The following is a 19,878-nucleotide window of genomic DNA, read 5'->3' on the forward strand; positions in this document are numbered from 1 at the left end:
TAGCTGGTGCCCGATAAAGAAAAGGAGCTCAGGGTCACTCTCAGTTCTACTTGTCAGGCCTCTGAAGTGCAGGAGGCAGGTCACAGGGTCTGCTTCTTGGGACAGTGGCGGAATTAGGGCAGATCCCCTCCGGGCCTTCTGCCCAGGCACTGTTGAATCTTCCCAGGTTACTTTAATAGCTTGTTCTTTGGGTTGTCTAGCTTTTATTTTATTGAAGGTATTTGTCTGTGGGCCTACCAGGATCATGATGTCACCAGATTACGAGGTTGTCCCCTGTTAATAAAAGTGAAGACAAAGGAGCAAAATTAGGTTTTCTGAGAGTATCAACATTTTCTGATTGTTTTTAATTTACCCAACAGGCCATAGGGTTGCTCCCAGGTAAGGAATCTTGGTTTTCCTAAAGAGATTTCCAGAGGCATCTCCAAGTTGTGGGCCACACGGCTCGAGGTCCTGCTAGCACCATCATCTTCATGTATTATTCATAGTCACTTTTTCAATTAAATTATTTATTGTTTTTCTTTAAGGTGTTCTCAACTTATGTGGCCAATATAAATAACAGTGTGTTTTGAAAACACCACCTGTTCTTGGGCCTGAAGTCAGGTGGTCTGGAAGGAGCTCTGCAGTGACCATAGTCCGGTTTGCAAAATCATCCTCTACCATCCCCGCTGGCTCTCCGCTCCCCCCACCCCGCCCCCGAGCTCACGTGTGACCGAATTGGGCTTGTGCCCTCCTTTGTCCCTAATCGGACATGATTCCCTGGAGGCAGTCTTTTCTCCCAGGGTCCTCAATGAAAAAAAAAAAAATTTTTTTTCCCCTAGAATCTGTTCTGTACTAAAATGTAGAGAGGGGCTGTCTGTACCCAACAGGTTAGATATTTACGTTAATCTGAACCCAAATTATATTGTGTAAAAAGCCTTCTACAGGGGGAGGTGATGGTTTTCACCCAGCTAAGCATCCCTCTTTCTCTGGAGTCAGTGTGTGCCTCATGCTAATACAATTCCATGCATACTGCTCTTCGCCTCATGAGCTGATTATATTTCTAACACTTGCACGGTTCATTATTGTGCCCGAGGAAAAGACTCTCCAGGCTGTAAGGCCAGCCTGGGTGGGTGGTTTTTAGAAAGGGCAAAAGCAGGTGCCTTTCTGTGCTGTGAGAATCGGGAGTAAATTCAGACTGAGGGTGGGATTCTGACAGGGAGGACAGAGGACTTCCGGTGAGAGAGATTTCTGTAGGGTTGCCTTTGAGATCAGAATGGAAAAGGTGAACTTTGGGAGACAGAAAAGCGCCCAGCAATCGCTTTGACCAACTGGAGTGGCCGCTTTAAATCTTACCCTGGCGGTAGCTACTCCCTTGGAAAGGGCGCGATCTTTGCTATCTCTGCAGTGATGTGGCTTTATAAGGTGAGGCTAGGGAGCCTGGAGGTTTTAATTGCAGCTCCTTTTCTTCCCACTTCTTTTCGTCCTCTCTATCTAGTGGTCTCTTGTCCTCTTTCTCTGACCTCAAAAACTATTCCTTAAACTCTCAACGGAGAGCAGGGGTATGTTTTTTTAAGTTTCTGCAACTGAAAAACAGAAGTGCTCTGTAAAGCAGTTAATAGGATGGGTGTGTGTTTCCAATAAATTCCTGTCCACATTGGCTTCTGTCCCCACACTGGAGTGGCCTGGCAGTGACGTGGACGGGGCCCAGGGAGCGATGGCTCCGGTTCGGAGGCCCCAGGCTCCTTTTAGTAGCGGAGGGCGCGTCCCTTTCTTCTCGCCCGATTCTAGGCCGGCCCCTGACCTTTGATGAGCGAGGGGTCAGCGCCTCCGGGAGGGCCCGGGCTTTGTTCCCGCCGGGGCTGGTTCCTGGGGCGGCGCAGGCCGAGCGGCGAGGGCTCTTGGCCCTACGCGGGCGCGGGCCCCCCCGAGCTGCCCCTAGGCCCGTGCCCCGAGCAGAGCGAGTGCAGCCGAGCGCCCGGGCCCCGCGCGTCCCTGTGCGTCCCCGGGTCCCTGCGGGCGGGCGGGCGAGCGAGCGGGCAGGCGGGCGCGGTCGCCGCCGAGCAACCCGGCCTGCGCCCGGCAGGACTGTAGATGTCAGGCTTTGCGCGGGGAGCCGAGCGGCAGCGGGGCTGTGAGTTTCAAATTAACCTTCCGCTTTGTTGCTGTGTAATGTGGATCCCCGAAGGCCCCCCGCCCCGCCCGCCCCCCTTTCCCAGGCGGTGCGCGCTGCAAACTGCGAGTTGGGCTTCATTTACATAAAGCGATTCCGGGCGGGCGGCGGCGGCAGAGGAGGAGGCGGCGGCGGCGGCGGGCAGGCCGGGGACCCGGACTCGAGCGCCGCGCCCCGTGGGTGAATCCCCGCCGCGCCCCGGGGACCTCCCTGCGGGGACGGGCCGACCGCCAGCCCCGCCACCACCATGAGCTTCCCTCCCCTGTCTCCGGGCCCCCTGCTCCTAACCAGAGCCATCTCGGAGTCCTGGGGCCAGCGGGAGGTGGGAAGAATGCCGCCGGGGGTGGGTAAGCTCGGGGCTCGGGTGCCACTGGAATTTCCCGTTGTTGCGCAAGGCGGCGCAGCCCCCGGACCTGCGAGTGCCGCCTCCCTCTGGAGGTGCGCGGAGGCTTGGTGTGCCAGGTGAGTGCAGCCTCCCTCCGGGTCCGTGAAGCCGGCCTGGAGCCGCGGGCAGGTGCTGCGAGTCTTGGCCGAACTTCCCATTCTCTTGGGGCGTGTGGGGGAAGGGCAGGCTGGATGCACTTGAACTCCCAGACTCCAGTTGCAACCTACCTAGGGTGTGAGAGCCTAAATTCTGTTGGGTGCACAGTAAAGCCCTCTGTTCCTCCTCCCTTCCCTTCCCTCTGTCCTCCCCTCCTTCCTCCTTAACTGAATCTGCTTTGGATGAGTTCCTGCCTTCTGAATACTTGTGGTACTGGTGTCATTTAGAAGTTTGGGTGCCTCCGCCTAAAAATGCACACTTGTCAGCCCTGGAGAAGTCACTGGTCAGTTTGAAACAATGTGAAGAATGCCCTTGCGGAGTAATTAAAGGGAGAATCAGAGTTTTGGAGCTGGAGGGCACCTTTGGAGATCATCTTGTCCACCCTCTAATTTTAGTTTTTTCGCACTCAGAAAAGACAGAGCATTTATTTCCTTGGGCGGGGGCGGGGTGGGGAGCTGATGCAAAGGAGAGAGTCAAGATTTTTATCCTGTTAAAGGAGGAGGAATGCCTATGTTTAGGTCAGTAGCAGAAAAACAATAACAAAAAAGCATTGTAGGCTTGGAGGGAAACGAACCTTCTGGAAAATGGTCTTTTCTGCGATGGACACACCTGTGTGACGTTAAGAGAAGGCCTGGAGGGTAAAGACAGCGGCTCAGGCATGGCTTGTGCTAAGAGGGAATTGCCTGGCACAGTGGTACCTCGTGTGCTAAACCGGCTTAGGTGAAGCCCGTGAGCAGGTGAAACCAGGAGGGTCATCCCTCCCCTCACCCTCTACTTGTGTCATTTAACATGCCTGGGAGACTCCCTAAAAGCCACTGACAGATAACCCCAGAGAGGACAGATGGTCCTGCCTGGGCGCAGAGGGAAGGCCTCTCCTTCAGGCTGGGGCCTGCTTGTCGGAATGCATCAGGGCAAAGCCTCGAAGGTACATTGTGAGAAAGTTACACGTCATCTTATTTGTCTCCATGCTTTGAGATCCTTGGAGACAAGTCCCTAAATAAATAGAGTATAATTTAAAGCGCACCCTAGCTGGGGAACCTGTTTCGTTGCCATCAGCAGCAGGTGTGAGTTTGTAGAGTTGGCCCCTCGAGTCCCCTCATTCCTAAATTCAGGAGGTGTCAAACCTTCATGTTCAGTTAATGGCTGTGGTTTCTGGCTAGGTTTCAAGGGAAACCCTGAAAATCACAAGTTCCAGGAGGCTGGGCTGGAGGAGGACGTGTGAGTGCTGTGGTGGGGACTTCTTTGGGTAGGGAAATACACACCTTCCAAGGTAACCTGATCGAGAAAGGCCCCAGCAAGGAATGTGAGTCTGCTCCTTGTTATCGGAACAACCATTGGGAGCCTGAGATTCTGAATCTAGTTACTTCAGCATGAAAACAATGAAGGCAAAGGTGAGGTGTGAGGAAAGTCAGAAGACCACGGTTCCAAATAATTGAAGGGTTTCAAGAATGGGGTCTTTGGAGAGAGGTACATACCTGGGTGTTTGCACACCTGCATTTGTGTTCATTCGGTTTTGCAGAGACCCTGAAGGCACCCTTTCACAGAGTCTGTAACTGTGATGGCCAAAAGAAACTTTTTCTCTCCCCCTTTCCTAAATTACAGGACTAAGGAGTTGTCTGCGTGGCGTTTCCAGCATAGTTTTCAGAAAGCATGTAAAGTGCCTCTCAGAGTGGGCTGGGGTCACACTTGGCTCTTTTATTTAATTACACAAGTGTTATTTAACAACATGGAGCAGATGCAGAAGCGAGCTCTTTTACACTTTAAAAACAGCCCTTTCGGAATCACAAGGAATTAAGTGACTTGGAGACCTTCTGTCTTTATGACATGGGTCACTTCCCTCTCTCAACCCTTTTTTTTTTTGTTTGTTTGTTTGAAATGGCTGCACTTTCTATGAGATAGAGCTACTGTTTTCCCTTTCTTCTGTAAACAGTATTGATGGACAGGGAACTATTGAGAAACACTTGCTAACTATTCCAGAATGATGATGATGATGATAATAATAATCCATGCTGCTTCCCTAACCACCTGACACTTTATTTTGGTTCCTTTCCTTCCATTTTTTAATCTGCACAAATGAATGTTAAGGGAGGGTAGAAAAGGCCCAAATAAAACGGCACTCTATGCAGGCCTCTGCCTGACTCTTCCCAACAGGACAAAGAAGTGCCTGCCTTCTTGCAGCTTTGAGGCTGAATTTCACTGCTGTGTCAACTCAGTGCCAACTGGACAGCCCAGTGGCAAGGAGCTAAAATAAGTGAGATTTCGGTTTTTATTTTTCTGACTTTAAATGATGACTGCTAGACACTCCCAGGACTGGCCTGGCTCATCTTGGGTGACTCAAAGGTGGTTAGTTCATTAGAATACATCTGTAATTACAGACTGCTGGAAAAGTATTATCTGGGGCTAGTGGTGATTTGGCTTAGTTCGTTTATTTCTGGTCACAAGCAGCATCCAGGAAACATGTCCTTGTTGTCACTGTGTGCACATCTTTCAGGGGGTGGAGCTTTTTGTCTTCCTCCTACACAGTATCAGTAAGAATCTGGAAATACTTGAGGGCCCAAAGCAGACCCTTACTTAAGAAATTACTTTTATTGCTAAGTGGTAACAGTGAGTGTCATCTTAAAAAGTAAATATTTAAGTGACTAAGCAACATTTTATAAAAGTGTAGGGAACTGGCTTATTTAAAGGGGAAGAAAGTGAATTGTCTTTATAAAACTCTCCTTCTGGCTGGGCACCATGGCACACGCCTGTAATTCCAGCACTTTGGGAGGCTGAGGCAAGCGGATCACCTGAAATCAGGAGTTTGAGATCAGCCTGACCAACATGGTGAAACCCCATCTCTACTAAAAATACAAAATTAGCTGGGTGTGGTGGCGCATGCCTGTAATCTCAGCTACGCTACTTGGGAGGCTGAGGCAGGAGAATTGCTTGAACCCACAAGGCGGAGGTTGCGGTGAGCTGAGATCGCATCATTGCACTCCAGCCTGGGCAACAAGAGCAAAACTCCATCTCAAAACAACAATAACAACTACCACCACCACCACCCCACCACCTCACCTTTTAGGAGTAACTCACCTGCTTCTCAGCTCCGAGGATTTAGCCTTGATTTGCAGGTAGGCAGCAATGATTCTGGCCTGAAGAAACTTGTGTAAACTCCGTCTCACACTCAACCCACATTATGGAGCTAATGGACTGAAGATGCTTGTCAGTAACCTGAAGAAGTACAGTGTGTGCTGTGGTTTATACTTTCATTTGTTATTAAAACGATTGCTTGCTGTTAGCCTGGCCTATTTCTGTGATGTTTGGGCCTGTTGGCCTGTTCTGGTTCCCAAGGCTGGTGCAATTAACCAGGATGGGGGCGTTACTGTAAAAACACAACAGGAAGGCCGATTCCATTATAGTGAACTTCATAGGGGTATCCAGATGCTCTGGTATGAGAATTTGATGGTAATGGTTAATATTAGAAATCACAGCACAGCTCAGAACCACCGTCCTGTGCCTGAGTTAAAAACTGTGGTCAGGGGAAATGGGAACCCAGTTTTAATAGAATCCAGGCAAGGGAATTCCTTGGCAGGAGCTAGTTTAAATCATAAAGGGTGCCTGTTCTCTCCAAGGCATGGTGTCCTGTGTCCTTAGGCCACTCAGATTGAGAAAGGAACACACAGAAGCTACGGTTGTGTCAAACCGCCCCAAGGGAGAGACCCAGGCAGAAATCTTGGCTCATTGGCGAGCCACTTTCAAAATCCAGATTAAAGAGAAGCACTACAAAATCAACAACTGTCAGATGGCTTTTCTCTATGATTTAAAGCTGACTGCCGGATTGATCTCTTTGAACATGTGCAAAGTGGCAGTTAGATGTTGGAGGTTAGCTTCTTGGGGCTAATAGGGTAAATGACTCCTATATGGACAGAAACTGGGGACAGAGGTGTGGAGCAAGGCTTAGTGCTGACTGGCAGTAGCAGTGTGCTAAAGCTTCAGAAACAGGGAAAGAACTGGAATGTTTCTTTCTGGTTTTCATTCTTTGGGCCAGGGAACAGGAGGGTGAGGACCAGGCCCTGGTCTAGCAGTGACGGGTGTGTCTCTGCAGAGTTATTTGCCCAAGAAGTTACCTTGGCTTTTAACATTTAAAGGTGATTTTTCTTTTCTTTGATGTTTCTGCCCTTCTTTACCCTTCATTCATGGAGTTTCTTGCTTTTACAAGAATAAAGGCTCAACTAAAAACAGGGAGGGAGACGTAGGAAGTTTGCGAGATGGCAAATTCAGCTCTGTTTCAGAGCAAGACTTCTCTTTTGTTGGTTTTAACCCCAGACAGGGGCTCTTAGCAAAATGCCTGGGCTTTATCTGCCTTTTGGGTGACAACCTCTCCCTGTCCACCAGAGGGTCACCACAGCAGTCTCATCAACATGAGGATTCCTGCCTGGGGGTTTTGATGTGTGCTTTTCCAGAGGGGCCTTAGCTGGCCGTCTGTGTCTTGATGGGGCTTAGGTGGTTCTGCTGCGCATTCTTTGAGCTTTGGTATTAACACATGTGCTGCCTCTAAGATTTTTCCATCCTTTTCCCTCCCTGGAGTCAGGTCTAAAGCTTCCAGTGAGGTGGGGAAAACATGTGCTGCCCTTCTACCCCTACTCTTGGCAGCGGGTGGTTTGAGATGAAGCTATTGAAACTCCCCTGCAAGGAAACTGGCCCACCTTGAGAAGAGGGGCCGGTGCTGGGGTGCCTCTCACTTTCTATTCTGCTTGATTTCTGGGAGGAAGCTGATCACAAAGGGTCTAAAAGGCTTTCTTAAATGGTGACGTTGAGTTGAATTTCAAGTGGGTCTTTTGGGACAGCAGTTAGGAATGTATGGAGCACCTTCAGTCATCTGCAGGGGGACCTGGACTGGAACTGGGAGAACTGGCTCCACTGGACTCTGAAAAGGCGGTGGAATTTTCATCTGCTGCTGACTTCACCCTCTGTCCCAAAAGTTAACTTGGCCACAAACCTTTGATCTGAGAGTGAGACCCCTGTCTCCGTGCTTCTAGGGCAGGAGTCAGTGACTGCCTGTTTTCTGTATAAGGGAGAGGGTGTTACTGAATGAGTAGGGCTGTGAGGACTTGGGGCGATTTGGGGTGCTTAGGCATGATTGGGGCTTTCACACTGGAGAGGTCATGTGTGGGCTTCTTGATGGGGGCTCTTTCAGGAAGGAGGAGGCGAAAGAACAGTTTGGCTTGTTTCTTGATTGTTCCTGACTCCATCCAGGAGTGTGACTGGAGAAAATTCCTGAGTTTATCGGTTGGGCTCGGTTTTGGATAAAGGTCCCCTGTGTACATCTCTGTCATAGGCTCTGCACTCAGTATTAAAATTCCAGTTCAGAGGCTGTTGCCTGTCTGTCTTCTCATTTGAATCTCCTTAGTGGAGAGGCAGGAGGCAGATTAGCTGAGTGCAGAAAGACTAAGGGGCTTAATCTGAGAGTTGATCTCAGCCCTGCATCCCCTGCAAAAGTCATATAAGTGCCTAAATAGCGCTTTTCAAAAGACTTTAAACTCCTGAAAGTCCATAAAAAGTACATATGTGTAGACATGAGCCGAGCGGCTACCGATGCTTCCAGTTCTGGAGTGGCCTGTTTTGGATGACTTCTCTCTTCCCAGCATCTTTGTCCCGTGGCAGTTGCTGGAGAACGCACGTGTGCCTTCCTTCTCCATCTCCCAACTTTTCTGTTTTTTTACACAATTATTCTTAACTACTCAAGAAACAATGCAAGCCTCTTCCACCATTTCAGGCCCTGCTTCCTAAAATGCTCTTTGGCTCAAGGCCTCGCTTCTTGATGTACATTTGGCTGGTTGAGGGAGTGGTTTCTGCTTCCCTTGTGATAGCTCTGCTGTTTCTCTGTGGCCTATCTGCATCAAGGTTAAAGTGTCAGGTCAGCTTCTAGACGCTAGAAGAGGCCCATGGATTTCAGTGTGCATGGCAGGAGGTTGGTGTCACTACTCAGGTGATTGCTTTTAAATGCCATCTGTGTCCCGACAGAGTCTTGAATAGTGTCCCCTTATTTTATTTGATATATAATTGAGATGGGCATTGATGAAGACTTTCAGTTTGTGTACTTGACTCTATGAATGTGTGTTACCTGGGCCCGTGTTGGTTGGTTTTTCATAAGATAGTATTTTACCCTCTTTAAAAATGTCGTTTAAGTAAAGAATGGCAGAAATGACAACAGTAGGGTCCCCTCACCCCTGCACACCCTTTTTTAATGGAGGAAGTCGAAGCTGGTTTTTCCTTCAACAGATACAAAATCCTGTGGTTTATTTGGGGGAAAGCAGAGAACGTTTATGCCTTTTGGGAAAGGACTATCAATGTATTTTGCCCTTGCTGGTGAAACTATAAAAATTGTCCAGACGGTGGAAAAATGGGGTGACAGAGGAAATCCTGGTGCAGACTTCCAGATTTCTAACTGGAAGGAGGTGTGGTCTTCCTCATTGGTGGAAGGTAGGAAATAATTACAGAATAAAACAGGGCAGGGCCTGGCTGAGGACCAGAGCGCTGCTCGTGAATCTTTTTCAAATGGGGACTCACAGTGAATGGGAGAAGCAAAGGGGAATCAAAAAAGCCCACTCTTTGGAAAGGTGGCCTCTGCTCTTTGCTGTGGGCCTTACACCCTCTGCTGAGGCTGTCGGTGGGAGGCCCGCGCTGTGCAACTTTGGACCAGTAATTTAACCTCTCTGGGCCTCACTTCTTTCATCTGTAAAATGGGCATAATGTGTACCTTGCATCTGTAGTGGGAAGTAAATGAAATAGGAAGCAGGCCTTCACGGCACTTCGAATACTGAATAGACTCTCCAGATAGCAGCTCCCATCCCCACGCCCTTTTCATCTTTCCTGCTGCTGGCCTCTGCTACCTTTCCTTTCTCACCACCTTGGAAGAAATAAACTAAAAGGTCCAAAGCAATTCTTCTGTTCTTCCCCATGGGCTGGAAATAGAGCCAACTCCTTTGGACATCTTTGCAACTGTGTTCAGAGGTGAAAGGGTCTGAAATAGATACAGTGTCCCACATCCTCCCCAGCCCTCCCCGTCTGTCCCTTCTCCCTAGGCTGGCAGGCAGCCCTCTAAGTGAGCAGCCCACACTCAATGACCCACCTAGAGAGGCCTTCCCGGGCTGGCTTGTATATGCTAATAGGCCTGACTTGTCCTGGCTTGTTTGTAGTGATTTGTGGAGGCATTTATATGCAAATACTATCAACTTGCAGAGTTAATTATCATGTGCCTCCCCCCTACCCGCTCCTGCTCGGCTTCCCAGCTTGGCTGGGCTGTTCTCATTCAGCACCACACTCTTCCTGTCTTGGCCTCACCTGTCCATTGCCCTGGCCCCTTAATGTACCTGCAAGCCCCATCACAGTGCCTTTGCTGCTCCGTTGCTTGTCATGGGAACCCAGGCCTAGTCTGTGTGGTCTGGCTTGGTGAACTGGGCATGCCAGTGACTTCCCCCAGTTCAGACTCTCCATTAGAGGCATACCATTGCTTGCAGGGAGAGCCTGCCTTACGTTGCTTTGAGTTTTAAACCCCGTTTTCACCTACTACTCTGAAAAACAGCTGACCAGACATGTCAGCCCTTGACACTCAATCCCCAGTCTGGCAACAAAGTGATGATACTTTTAAAATTATTATTAGTTTTTTCATTTTCTCACATTGTTTATGCCACTCAAACTTAGGACCAGTTCTGAGCTCTGGAGAGAAGCCATTTTGCAAAGGGTTGTCCCCTCTGGCCCCCTGCCCCGGGGACATCTGGGTATTAAAAATGTGCTTCGGTTGTGCATGGTGGCTCACGTCTGTAATCTCAGTACTTTGGGAGGCAGAGGCAGGAGGATTGCTTGAGCTCAGGAGTTCAAGACCAGCTTGGGCAACATGGTGAAACCCCATCTCTACTAAAAACTTGACAATAAGAGAAGAGGTATGTTTGAGTGGGCCTCAGACCTAGTCAGTTCCTAGTTGGGTGTTGGCCCTGTTGGTGTTTGGGGACGATTCTTTGTTGGGGGAATGGCCACCTTGTGCATTGTAGGCCTTTAGTGTCCCTGGCATCTCCCCACTAGATGCCAGTAGCACCTTCTCCCCTTGAGGTGACAATCAAAAATGTTTCCAGGAATTGCCCGCTGTCTCTTGGGGAGGCAAAATCGCCTCCAGTTGAGAACCCCTGAAATAGAGGTTACATTTACTTCTCCTGGTCTAAAACAATGGCAGGTTTCCTGCCCCTGCCCCTATTTAGACACCCTCTCTGCAGCCTAGGAGTGGAGCAGCCTCCGCCTTTGTGATTCTGCCTAATATCAGATGATGCTATTTGCTTAATTTTATGCTGGTCTTTTTGGCATTTAAAAATGAGGAAACTGGGCTGGGCGTGGTGGCTCAAGCCTGTAATCTCAGCACTTTGAGAGGCCAAGGCGGGTGGATTGCTTGAGCTCAGGGGTTTGAGACCTGCCTGGGCAACGTAGGGAGACCCTGTCTCTACAAACTTTTTTTTTTTTTTAATTAGTTGGGCTTGGTGGCATGCCGCTGTAGCCTCAGCTACTTGAGAGGCTGAGGAGGAGGATCTCCTGAGCCCAGGGGTTCAAGGCCAGCCTTAGCAACATGGCAAGACCTCTTCTCTACAAAAAAATACAAAAATTAGCCGGGCATGATGGTGCATGCCTGTACTCCTAGCTATCAGGAGGCTGAGGTGGGCGGATTGCTTGACCGCAGGAAGTAGAGGCTGCATCGAGCCGTGATTGCACCATTGCACTCCAGCCTGGGCGACAGAGTGACATCCTGACCCAAAATGATAATGATAATAGTAAAAAGGAAGAGTCTTTCCTGGTAGAGCATGGTATTGTGCTAGCATCTGAGGTGGTGACATTTTCACTTCTCAAGTGTTGTCCAAGAGAAAGAGTACAAGCTCATATGTAATTGTACATTTTCTAGTAGCCATTCGTAAAAAGTCAAAAGAAACAGGTGGAATTAGGTGTAAAGCAGATATTTTCAGCAACCCACGATTTCACCACGACATTCTCGTCTCAGCGCTCAGGACTGGCCTCATATCCAGTGCTCCAGAGCCACGTGTGGTCGTAGCCATCATATTGGATGGCTTAGTTCTCAGATGATTCTGGTCCTTTGCAGTCATGACGTCAGGTCATTTTCTACTGTTAGTGAGTCAGGGAGGAAGTTTTTTTCTTCTCTGTGTTTTTTCTGTGAAAGGTAAGGCCTTGGCTGCACAGCTGCACAGCTAAGAATCAGAGGGCCAAGGAGCTGGGTGTCTAATCTCTAGGGAAGCTCCCCCGGTGTCCATGGGGGAGGCGCTCTAGACAGGATCCTGGACTGAGCCTGGAAGAGAAGGGGGGTCAATATTCTGAGGGCTCAGTGAACTCTCACACCTCACAGACTAATGCTTCAGCTTAATTTTGTGTACAAGGGGATGAAAGTACACAGCTGTGACTGGGAAGAGGGGAAGGATCCTCTGGGATGACCTTGTTTTGGAAAGTCTAAATGGAATACTAATGGCCGAGATCTAAGACAGGTGATGTATGTGTGTGTTTGACTGGGCTTGAAGATAAAGTGAAGAGTATTTTAAAAGTTAGTGTGCAGCTTCCCAGATAACCATATGCCTGGGGCCATTTACAATTTATGGCAAGCTGGTAGTCATGGCTGTGTGTTGGGCTCACTTCATCTTTTGAATCCTGGCTCTAGAGCTTCACTGGTGGGGCTCTGTTTATTTTATGTTTTTTGGTGGGTGGGGGATGTAGGGGTTGGTCAGGTTTTGCAGTGAAGTATGGCAGCACTATGTAATGCACAAAGGGCTGTTCATATTTCTGCTCCTGGGTACCTTGGCCTATGTTGTTTTTAACTGTCCCTAATGATAACACATACCAGGGTGTTGCATTCTAGAGTTTCTAGGAGCCTGAAGTGCAGACCCCGGCCTTGTACAGTGCCAAAAGCCTGCCAGAGCCATCAGCCCAGGAGGAGGTGTGGAAGCCTTAATATAGCTCCAAGCCCCAGGTTTCTTTCATCTCTGAGGTCAGCTTTTTCCTGTTGCTTCTTGACTTACTGAAACTGTCGCCGGGCTGGGCAGCACACCCAGCAGACTTTCCTAGTAAACAGAACAGCTCTGGGTGGCAGGTTCCTTGCTTTTTCTATTGATAGATGAGCAGTGGGATCTCACGTCTCTCCTCTCAGCCATTCCCTAAAAACTGCTTTAAGAGATGCAGAATTTGACAGTGACCATGGAATTTCATGGATGCATTTGAATAGCAACTGGATATCTGAATACCTCCTTACCCCAGTATTCCCAAGGAAGAATTTTCCACTGAAAAAGACTCCTAAACTTTGTGTTTGGAAAATGTATGTTCTTGAGGTAGTGTAGACTCTGCTTTTAGTAATTGGGTTGTGACATTCGGGTGTATCTTAAATCTAGCATTCTTTCCTGTTTGTACTTTGACAAGTTATAGTTGACGGGGGGTTGGGCCAGGGTCTTTTATTTGGGCTACAGTGAGGATGAAATGGACAGTTCTTCTGAGTTTTGGATGTTACCTACAAAAATAACTTCTCTCACGAGAAATTGGCGTAGGAAGTTTGTGGGTGCCTTTTTGGAGGGTGAGAGATGTGGTTTGACTTCTCTCTTACTCTTCGCTTCACCTATTCAGTAGGCCACTGCCATCTGCTTTCAAAATTTTATTTTTTCATTTTAAATCCTCAAAGACAAAGGGACCTGGAAGTTCAGACCTGTCCTGCCACATTCCTGAGTAATTTGGTTTTGATTAACCCAAGGAGAAAAGTTGGTTTCTCCTAGCGACCGACCGAGGGGATCAAAGCGCTAGGAGGGGCAGTTCCCCTAATACACGAAGTCCCCCTCCTCCCTCTCTCCGGCCGGCCCCTCTCCCCCTCCTCTTCCTCCTCCCTCTGCTTCCCCCTCCCTCCCTCTCCCTGGGCCTTTTCAACCACCCCTTCTTTAGAAGCTGAGCAGGAGTTATTTCCACTTTCTGACTCTCACAGAAGTGGAAGTGTATCATAGAGCTTTGGATGGACAGACCAGGGAGAAATATATCCCCCACCCCGTCCCTTTCTTCCTAAACTCCTTTCCCCCCACAAAGCTGCAGAGCACATTCCTGTGCTAATCCGGCTGCTGGAGGAATGCAAATGGCTGTAATTGTGTGCCTCTGGACAGGCCTTCTGCATCTGTGCAGCTTTTCTTCTTTGAGGAGGTGGCTAAAAAGTTCATTTACATAGAGAAATGAGACTGGCCTTGTGATCCCTAGTGGCAGAATAGGGACTTCTTAATAGGAAAGGGGCCACATCTGTGCCGTCTGTACCTTCCTCCCCAAACCCTCCCCACTTGCAGTGCGTGCAAGTGTGTGTGTGTGTGTGTGTGTGTGTGTGTGTGTGTGTGTGTGTTTGGGTTTGGGTGCGCTGTGTGTGGGGGGTGTTGGGCAGAAGGTGGACACCAGGCTCTCGCTGGGCGTATTTTACAGAAGGGCAGTTAAAAGGGAGAAGTCTTCTATTGATAGTAAGAAATCAAGCTGGATTATAATCAAGAAATCAAGACAAGCCTACTGTTAGACAAGCCTTGTGAGTAATCCTGGCATTAAACCACAATAAATGACATTATTGTTTTGTTTTTGAGACAGGGTCTCACTCTGTCTCCCAGGCTGGAGTCCAGTAGCACGATCTTGGCTCACTGCAACCTCTGCTTCCTCAGTTCAAGCGATCCTCCTGCCTCAGCCTCCCCAGTAGCTGGCACTACTGGCATGGGCCACCAGGCCTGGCTAATTTTTTTGTATGTGTGTTTTTGTTTGAGATGGGGTTTTGCCATATTGGCCAGGCTGGTCTCAAACTCCTGGGCTCAAGTGATCCATCTGCCTCAGTCTCCCAAAGTGCTGGGATTACAGGTGTGAGCCACCACTGGGTCTCAGAAATGATTGATAAAATTTTGGAAGAGGCGTGCCACCCCTCTGAGCTGGTCTAGCTTCTGGATGCGCATCTGACCCTGCCTTTTATCTTAGTTTATACTTGAGTTTGGCAGTGAGTTATTGGATACTAAGACTGTTCAGCCCAATTAAAAGTATCACTTGGGAGCCAGTACATTGTAGCTTTAGGGAGATGTTCAAGACAGGCAAGAAAAGTCTGTCTCAGTCATATCTGAGAACACTTAGAATCCTGCTTAAATCTCAAATTGTTCTAAAACAGTACCATCCAATAGAAACACAGTGTGAGCCACATAGGTAATTTTACATTTTCTGTTAGTCACATTAAACAATGAGAAACGGGTGGAATTAATTTTCGTAATATATTTTATTTAGCCCAGTATATAAAAGGTTATCATTTTAACAGCTAATCAATATTCAGAAAACTATTAACGAGATATTTTACATCCTTTTTTTTTGTACCAAGTCTTTGGACTCCTGTGTGTTGTTATGCCTTCAACACACCTCTAGCCCAACAAGCCACGTGACAGAGGCTTGGTAGCAACAAGGGGTCGGTGGCTACCTAGTGGATGGATGGTGCAGGTCTGGAATAAAAGGATGCTGCCTTGGGCTCTTCTGAGACATTCTGTTGATGGAGCCGAGTCAGCGTCACCCCTGTGACCAGCTGCTTGCATTTACTGGGGTTCAGGGGTGCAGGCTGAGTCTGCACATAGCGGGTTTGATCAAAAATGCCTGGCTCCCCTGACATGCTCCTGAGATTGTTAGAAGATAGAAATGTGATGTCCGGGTGCTGGCGTTCTGTAAACTGCTTCCTGGCTTGCAGGTGGGGGTGCTCACCTGCCTGTGAATACCTTCCCAGAGGTGGAAGACCAGCAGAGGCAGCAAGGCATGGGCCACCCCCTCAGGGGCAGCCCCGTTCTCATTCATTCCTGTGAGTGCTGGTGTGTTTGTTAACAGCAGTCTTACTGCTTCGTGTGTGTTACTGAAATCACAGACAGGGCTACAGGGAGCCTCTAGAAACCCTCGTTTCACCTTCACCGGGTGGGTTGCTAGTTTGTGGCAGGAGAGAGACATGAATATAGAACCTTCTACCTGTAGGTAATTGATGCGTTTCCTTGACCACAGTCTTTTCTAGCACCACACACCCAGGCTTCCAGGTTGGGTGGTCCAGGGGCTGTGAGGTGCCTTGCTTGGAGGGGACTTTCTTTTGGAGACTCTAATGCTCCCCACGATGAGAGCTGCAGCAGCTGCCTCAGTTGGCAAGGTCACCGATCCCAGCAAGAAATGCCTCTCTTCTTCTTCTCTTAGTGTTTATTTGGATTTCTGCTTTCTTGCCTTATCTTGATGCCACGAATGGAAACCTCCTTCCCTAGTCTAGGGCCAGTGGGCGTCTCTTGTTGGAAGAGGAGAAATGGAGGGGCAGAGGGTGATATGGAAAATCAGAAACAGCCTTGCCCATGAGAATCAGGGGCGTAATGGAGGCAAGAAGTCCCAGCCTAGACTTACTTTTTTTTTTTTTAAAAGTCTGTTAACAGTTTTTCCTGTTCACCCAGGAAGTGACTTCTTTTCAAAGCTAGATGATTTCAGCCTTGCTACCCATTACAGCTCTTCTCAGTGAAATAGCAAGGAGAACTGTCCACTGGCTTCTAGCAGAAAGAGCCACTGTGAAGTGTGCCCTAGAGAAGATGCTGCTTTCAGAGCAGCTGCCACGTCCTGGTGTCTTCTCTCTGTTGGTCTTAGCATTCCTTGATCAATCAAGAACAATTTTCCTTCACCATTGCTGCAGAGCACCCAGACAGCCTCCTACAATTCGAGGGTCTCCTCTAGGATGCCAGTGGGATTTGTGCCCCTGGTAAGCTGAGAAGTGGGTGTGGATTTGGGTATGGCGGGAGGGAGGTATCAAATTCCTTTAACAGGCTGACCTCCTGGCAGGCAGGAAAAAACTGTGAAAGTGTGAGGTGGAAGGGGCCCCGGTGCTGGCCTCTGCTGGGGACAGAGCATCGCAGCTGTCTGACCCCGGGTGAAAAGTTCAAATCTGCATTTAAAAGGAGCCCCAGTACCCCCGACCCCCCGCCCGCCCCAGTCAAGTTGAAACTGTTCACGTTTTTAGAGGATATGATCAGGCCCTGTGCTGGGACACCAGGCAGCCCCTGCTTCACTTCTGTCAAGACCCAGTGCTGGAGGGGTGGCGAGGGATGCTCAGCTAAGATGAGGTTCTTAAATAACAGTAGTTGTTGAGGACGAACCCTTGGAGGTGCCTGGAAGGGTGGGGAAGTGTCTCCCTCAGTCAGACACTGGACATTTAACCCCTTTTTCTCCAGGCGCTTGGCAAGGCCTTTCCTCTTCTGCCCTCTCCAAGGCCACGGTGGGTTATGTTGGGGTGCTGGCAGGGCTCCAAGGGACTGGGGGTCGGGGGTAAGGCTGTGTCTGGCAGCTGAGGTCCTCTCTCTATGGAGGGTGGTGGCGCTCAGGCCTGGAAGGGCTGCTCCCTTGTTGTGCCGGGTCAAGGAGGGCCCAGGATTGGGGAGAAACTCAGGTGCTTTGGGATGAGGGCCTGGCTTCTGTTTTCCATGCTGAGACATGTCAGCGTCCACCTCCTTCCTTCCTCATCCTACCCCTGCTGCCCGGCGCCCCGTGGGGTCTGGCTGCAGCCCTGCCCGGAACCCCTCCACTGGGGCTCTGATTTGTTTACTCGAGCATTAGGTGAATGTAAACAGTTCAACCTCTCACGTTTTAGATCCTTAGAGGATCTGAGTGTGAATACAAATGGGTATTAGGCCCCTGTGGTTCCAATGACTGTCCTCCACCCCCTCTTGTTGCTAACTAGCAGGTCTTTAACCTGCGGGGGAGGGGGGAGGAGGAGGAAGAGAATGTCCTTTGCAAGCTTGAGGACTCTGGGATGCCTCCTTTTTTTTGCTGTTCTTTTTTTAAATGCTGAGCTTTAAAAAGTGATGTTGGGAGTCCCCCATCTGTAGGACTAAAGTTGAAGAGCTCGGAAGAGGAAAGCTACCTGCTCAGGGGAAGGCTAGTTATTTTGATGTCTTTTTGGGGAGAAAGAAGTTTTCTAAGGTTCTTGTTACTTTGTCGCATACACTCATGAAGTCTGACTATGGCGTTGAAGTAATCCTTCAGCACTGGGCAGGTGGTTGAGCATTACCTCTGGGTTTTTGTTGTTGTTCTTTCTGAATCTTCTTTTTAAAAGGGTAATTAGGAATGTATACTTTGGGGCCTTTTCCTTGTATGAAGTGTGGTCACTAGGAAAGGGTCTTAGCCAGTTTTTGTTTTTGCTTTGCTTTTGTTTGTGTTTTTCGAAACAGGGTCTCGCTCAGTCGCCCAGACTGGCGTGCAGTGGCACCGTCATGGTTCACTACAACCTCCACCTCCTGGGCTTAAGGGATCCTCCCACCTCAGTCCCCTAACCCGAGTAGCTCGGACTGCAGGCATGCATCACCACGTGTGGCTAAATTTTTAATTTTTTGTAGACACAGGATCTCCCTGTCCATTTGGCCCCTCAAAGTGCTGCAGTTAGAGGCGTGAGCCACTGCACCGAGATTATTTGGCCCGTTTTAACACATTCTCTTATTTTTCTCCCTACTAGAATAGGACACATTTTTTTTTTTCTTTAGGGGATCTCAGGAGCTCATAAAGTTTCGAGGCAACGCCAGGCCATTTACCCTCATAAGGTTCTAGAATGTGCATTCTATTGGGGTGCTGCCTTCCCTCTGAAATCTTAGTGCCCTCACTCCCCCACTCCAGCTCCTCCCCTGCTCTCCACACCCCTGCCCTTTCATTCCAGCAAGGGTCACAGTGGGCCTTCTTTTCAGCCAAAGGGCCCTTGGTGAACTGCAGAGGAAGGAGCAGAACCTCTCCCGCCCTGCATGCCTGCGTTCTGGTTCCTGCATTCAGGGCCCAGCTCGTTCTGTTTGCGTGGTGGCTCTGAGTCCAGTCACGCCATCATGGGGGCATTTTAATTAGCAGCGCCTTAGTCATTAGTGAGTTATTGTTTTTGTCTGGAAACACTTAAGTACTGTTTACTCCATGTCTCCACGAAATGCAAAACAGCAATTAAGCAGAAATTTGTTGTATGAGGCAGGGACCAAAATGGATCATCAAAAGCAGGTTGTGGTTCCCCCAAACCAAGGAAAATCACTTTTCCCTTTGGCCTCCTGGTACCTGGAATGCTCCAGACCCTCTCTTTCTTCCCCGACCTGCCCCCTAGAGTTGTTGGCTAGAAACACTCGGGAGCTTCGTGTCTTCCTGCGTGCTTCCTGACTTCGCCAGCGTGAACATTTGGGTTTGGTGAAGTGTGAATATTTACTTTCCCCTGCCCCCTGGACTTTTTTGGTCGGCTACCTGGGATATTTCAAAACCTTTTCAAATGAAGATGAATTATTTGTGAAAACATTTGTGATGGTTTATAGAAGTTGAGTTCGTTTTCTTTATGCTTCTTGAGACCGAATGCCATTATTAGTGTGATAGATCCTTGTGACCTCTTGGGAGCATCAGGATGCTAAGATAAATATCCTATTTGCCTAAAAAAAAAATCTTTTTATAGATTGGTGAGAAAGAAGCCAAGCCTGGGAATTCTGGCTGCAGTAGAGTGGAGAGGCGGCAGGAAGCCACACAGGGCTGGAAAAGTGTGGACCTTCTGGAACTTAGACAGGGATGGCTGAACCTAAGGAAGGAATTGCTCCTTGCTGAGACACAACACAAAACAAAAACCCCAAACCAGCTTCAGTAGGATTGACCCCGTCCCAGGATACAAGGTTCATGGAAAATGGAATCCCTGAGAAGGCTGAGGCGGGCGTGCAAGGGAGGCAGTTTCACTCCCGAATGTATCATATTAGCCTTCTTTGCAGGACACATTGGTGTGAAATATTCTTGCCACCAAGTTCGCCACTGGGGACCCCAGTTTCTAACTGCTCTGGCTCTGGACTCATGCTTCCTGTTTCTTCTTCTTCTTCTTTTTTTTTTTTTTCTCTTTTCCCTTCAAACAATATCTTCTGACTTCCAGATTTCTGATAAATTGATAAGAGGCATTGCGTGAGTCAATAGAGCTGTAGACACTTTGCCAATATAACCCCGGCTCTATTGATCTGCCAGTAAATTAAAGTCTTACTTAGAGGCTGCCGATATTTCTAATCTCCTGCCTCATCAATTACATCCTCCCAGCTACCTGGAAGGAGGGCTCGAGCCTTCAAACCTTTTTGTGGTTGCTGCGGGTGGGCTGCTCTCCTTCCTTGGAACTGGGGGCACTTGCCTTGCTTATCTG

General features: G+C 48.9%; 1 protein-coding gene across 1 annotated transcript in view; it reads left to right on the forward strand.

Moving 5' to 3' along the window:
• The first annotated feature begins 2,506 nt into the window (after positions 1–2,506).
• ZFHX3 (zinc finger homeobox 3) overlaps positions 2,507–19,878 on the forward strand; it is a 277,099-nt gene continuing 259,727 nt past the window's right edge. The window contains exon 1 of the mRNA XM_021672553.2: positions 2,507–2,611. The gene's annotated coding sequence lies outside the window, so the exon portion shown is untranslated. The remainder of the gene's footprint in view (positions 2,612–19,878) is intronic.

The sequence above is a fragment of the Aotus nancymaae genome, unplaced genomic scaffold, assembly GCF_030222135.1.
Source record: "Aotus nancymaae isolate 86718 unplaced genomic scaffold, 86718_ANA_hifiasm-v0.15.2.pri h1tg000030l, whole genome shotgun sequence".
Classification (NCBI taxonomy): Eukaryota; Metazoa; Chordata; class Mammalia; order Primates; family Aotidae; genus Aotus; species Aotus nancymaae.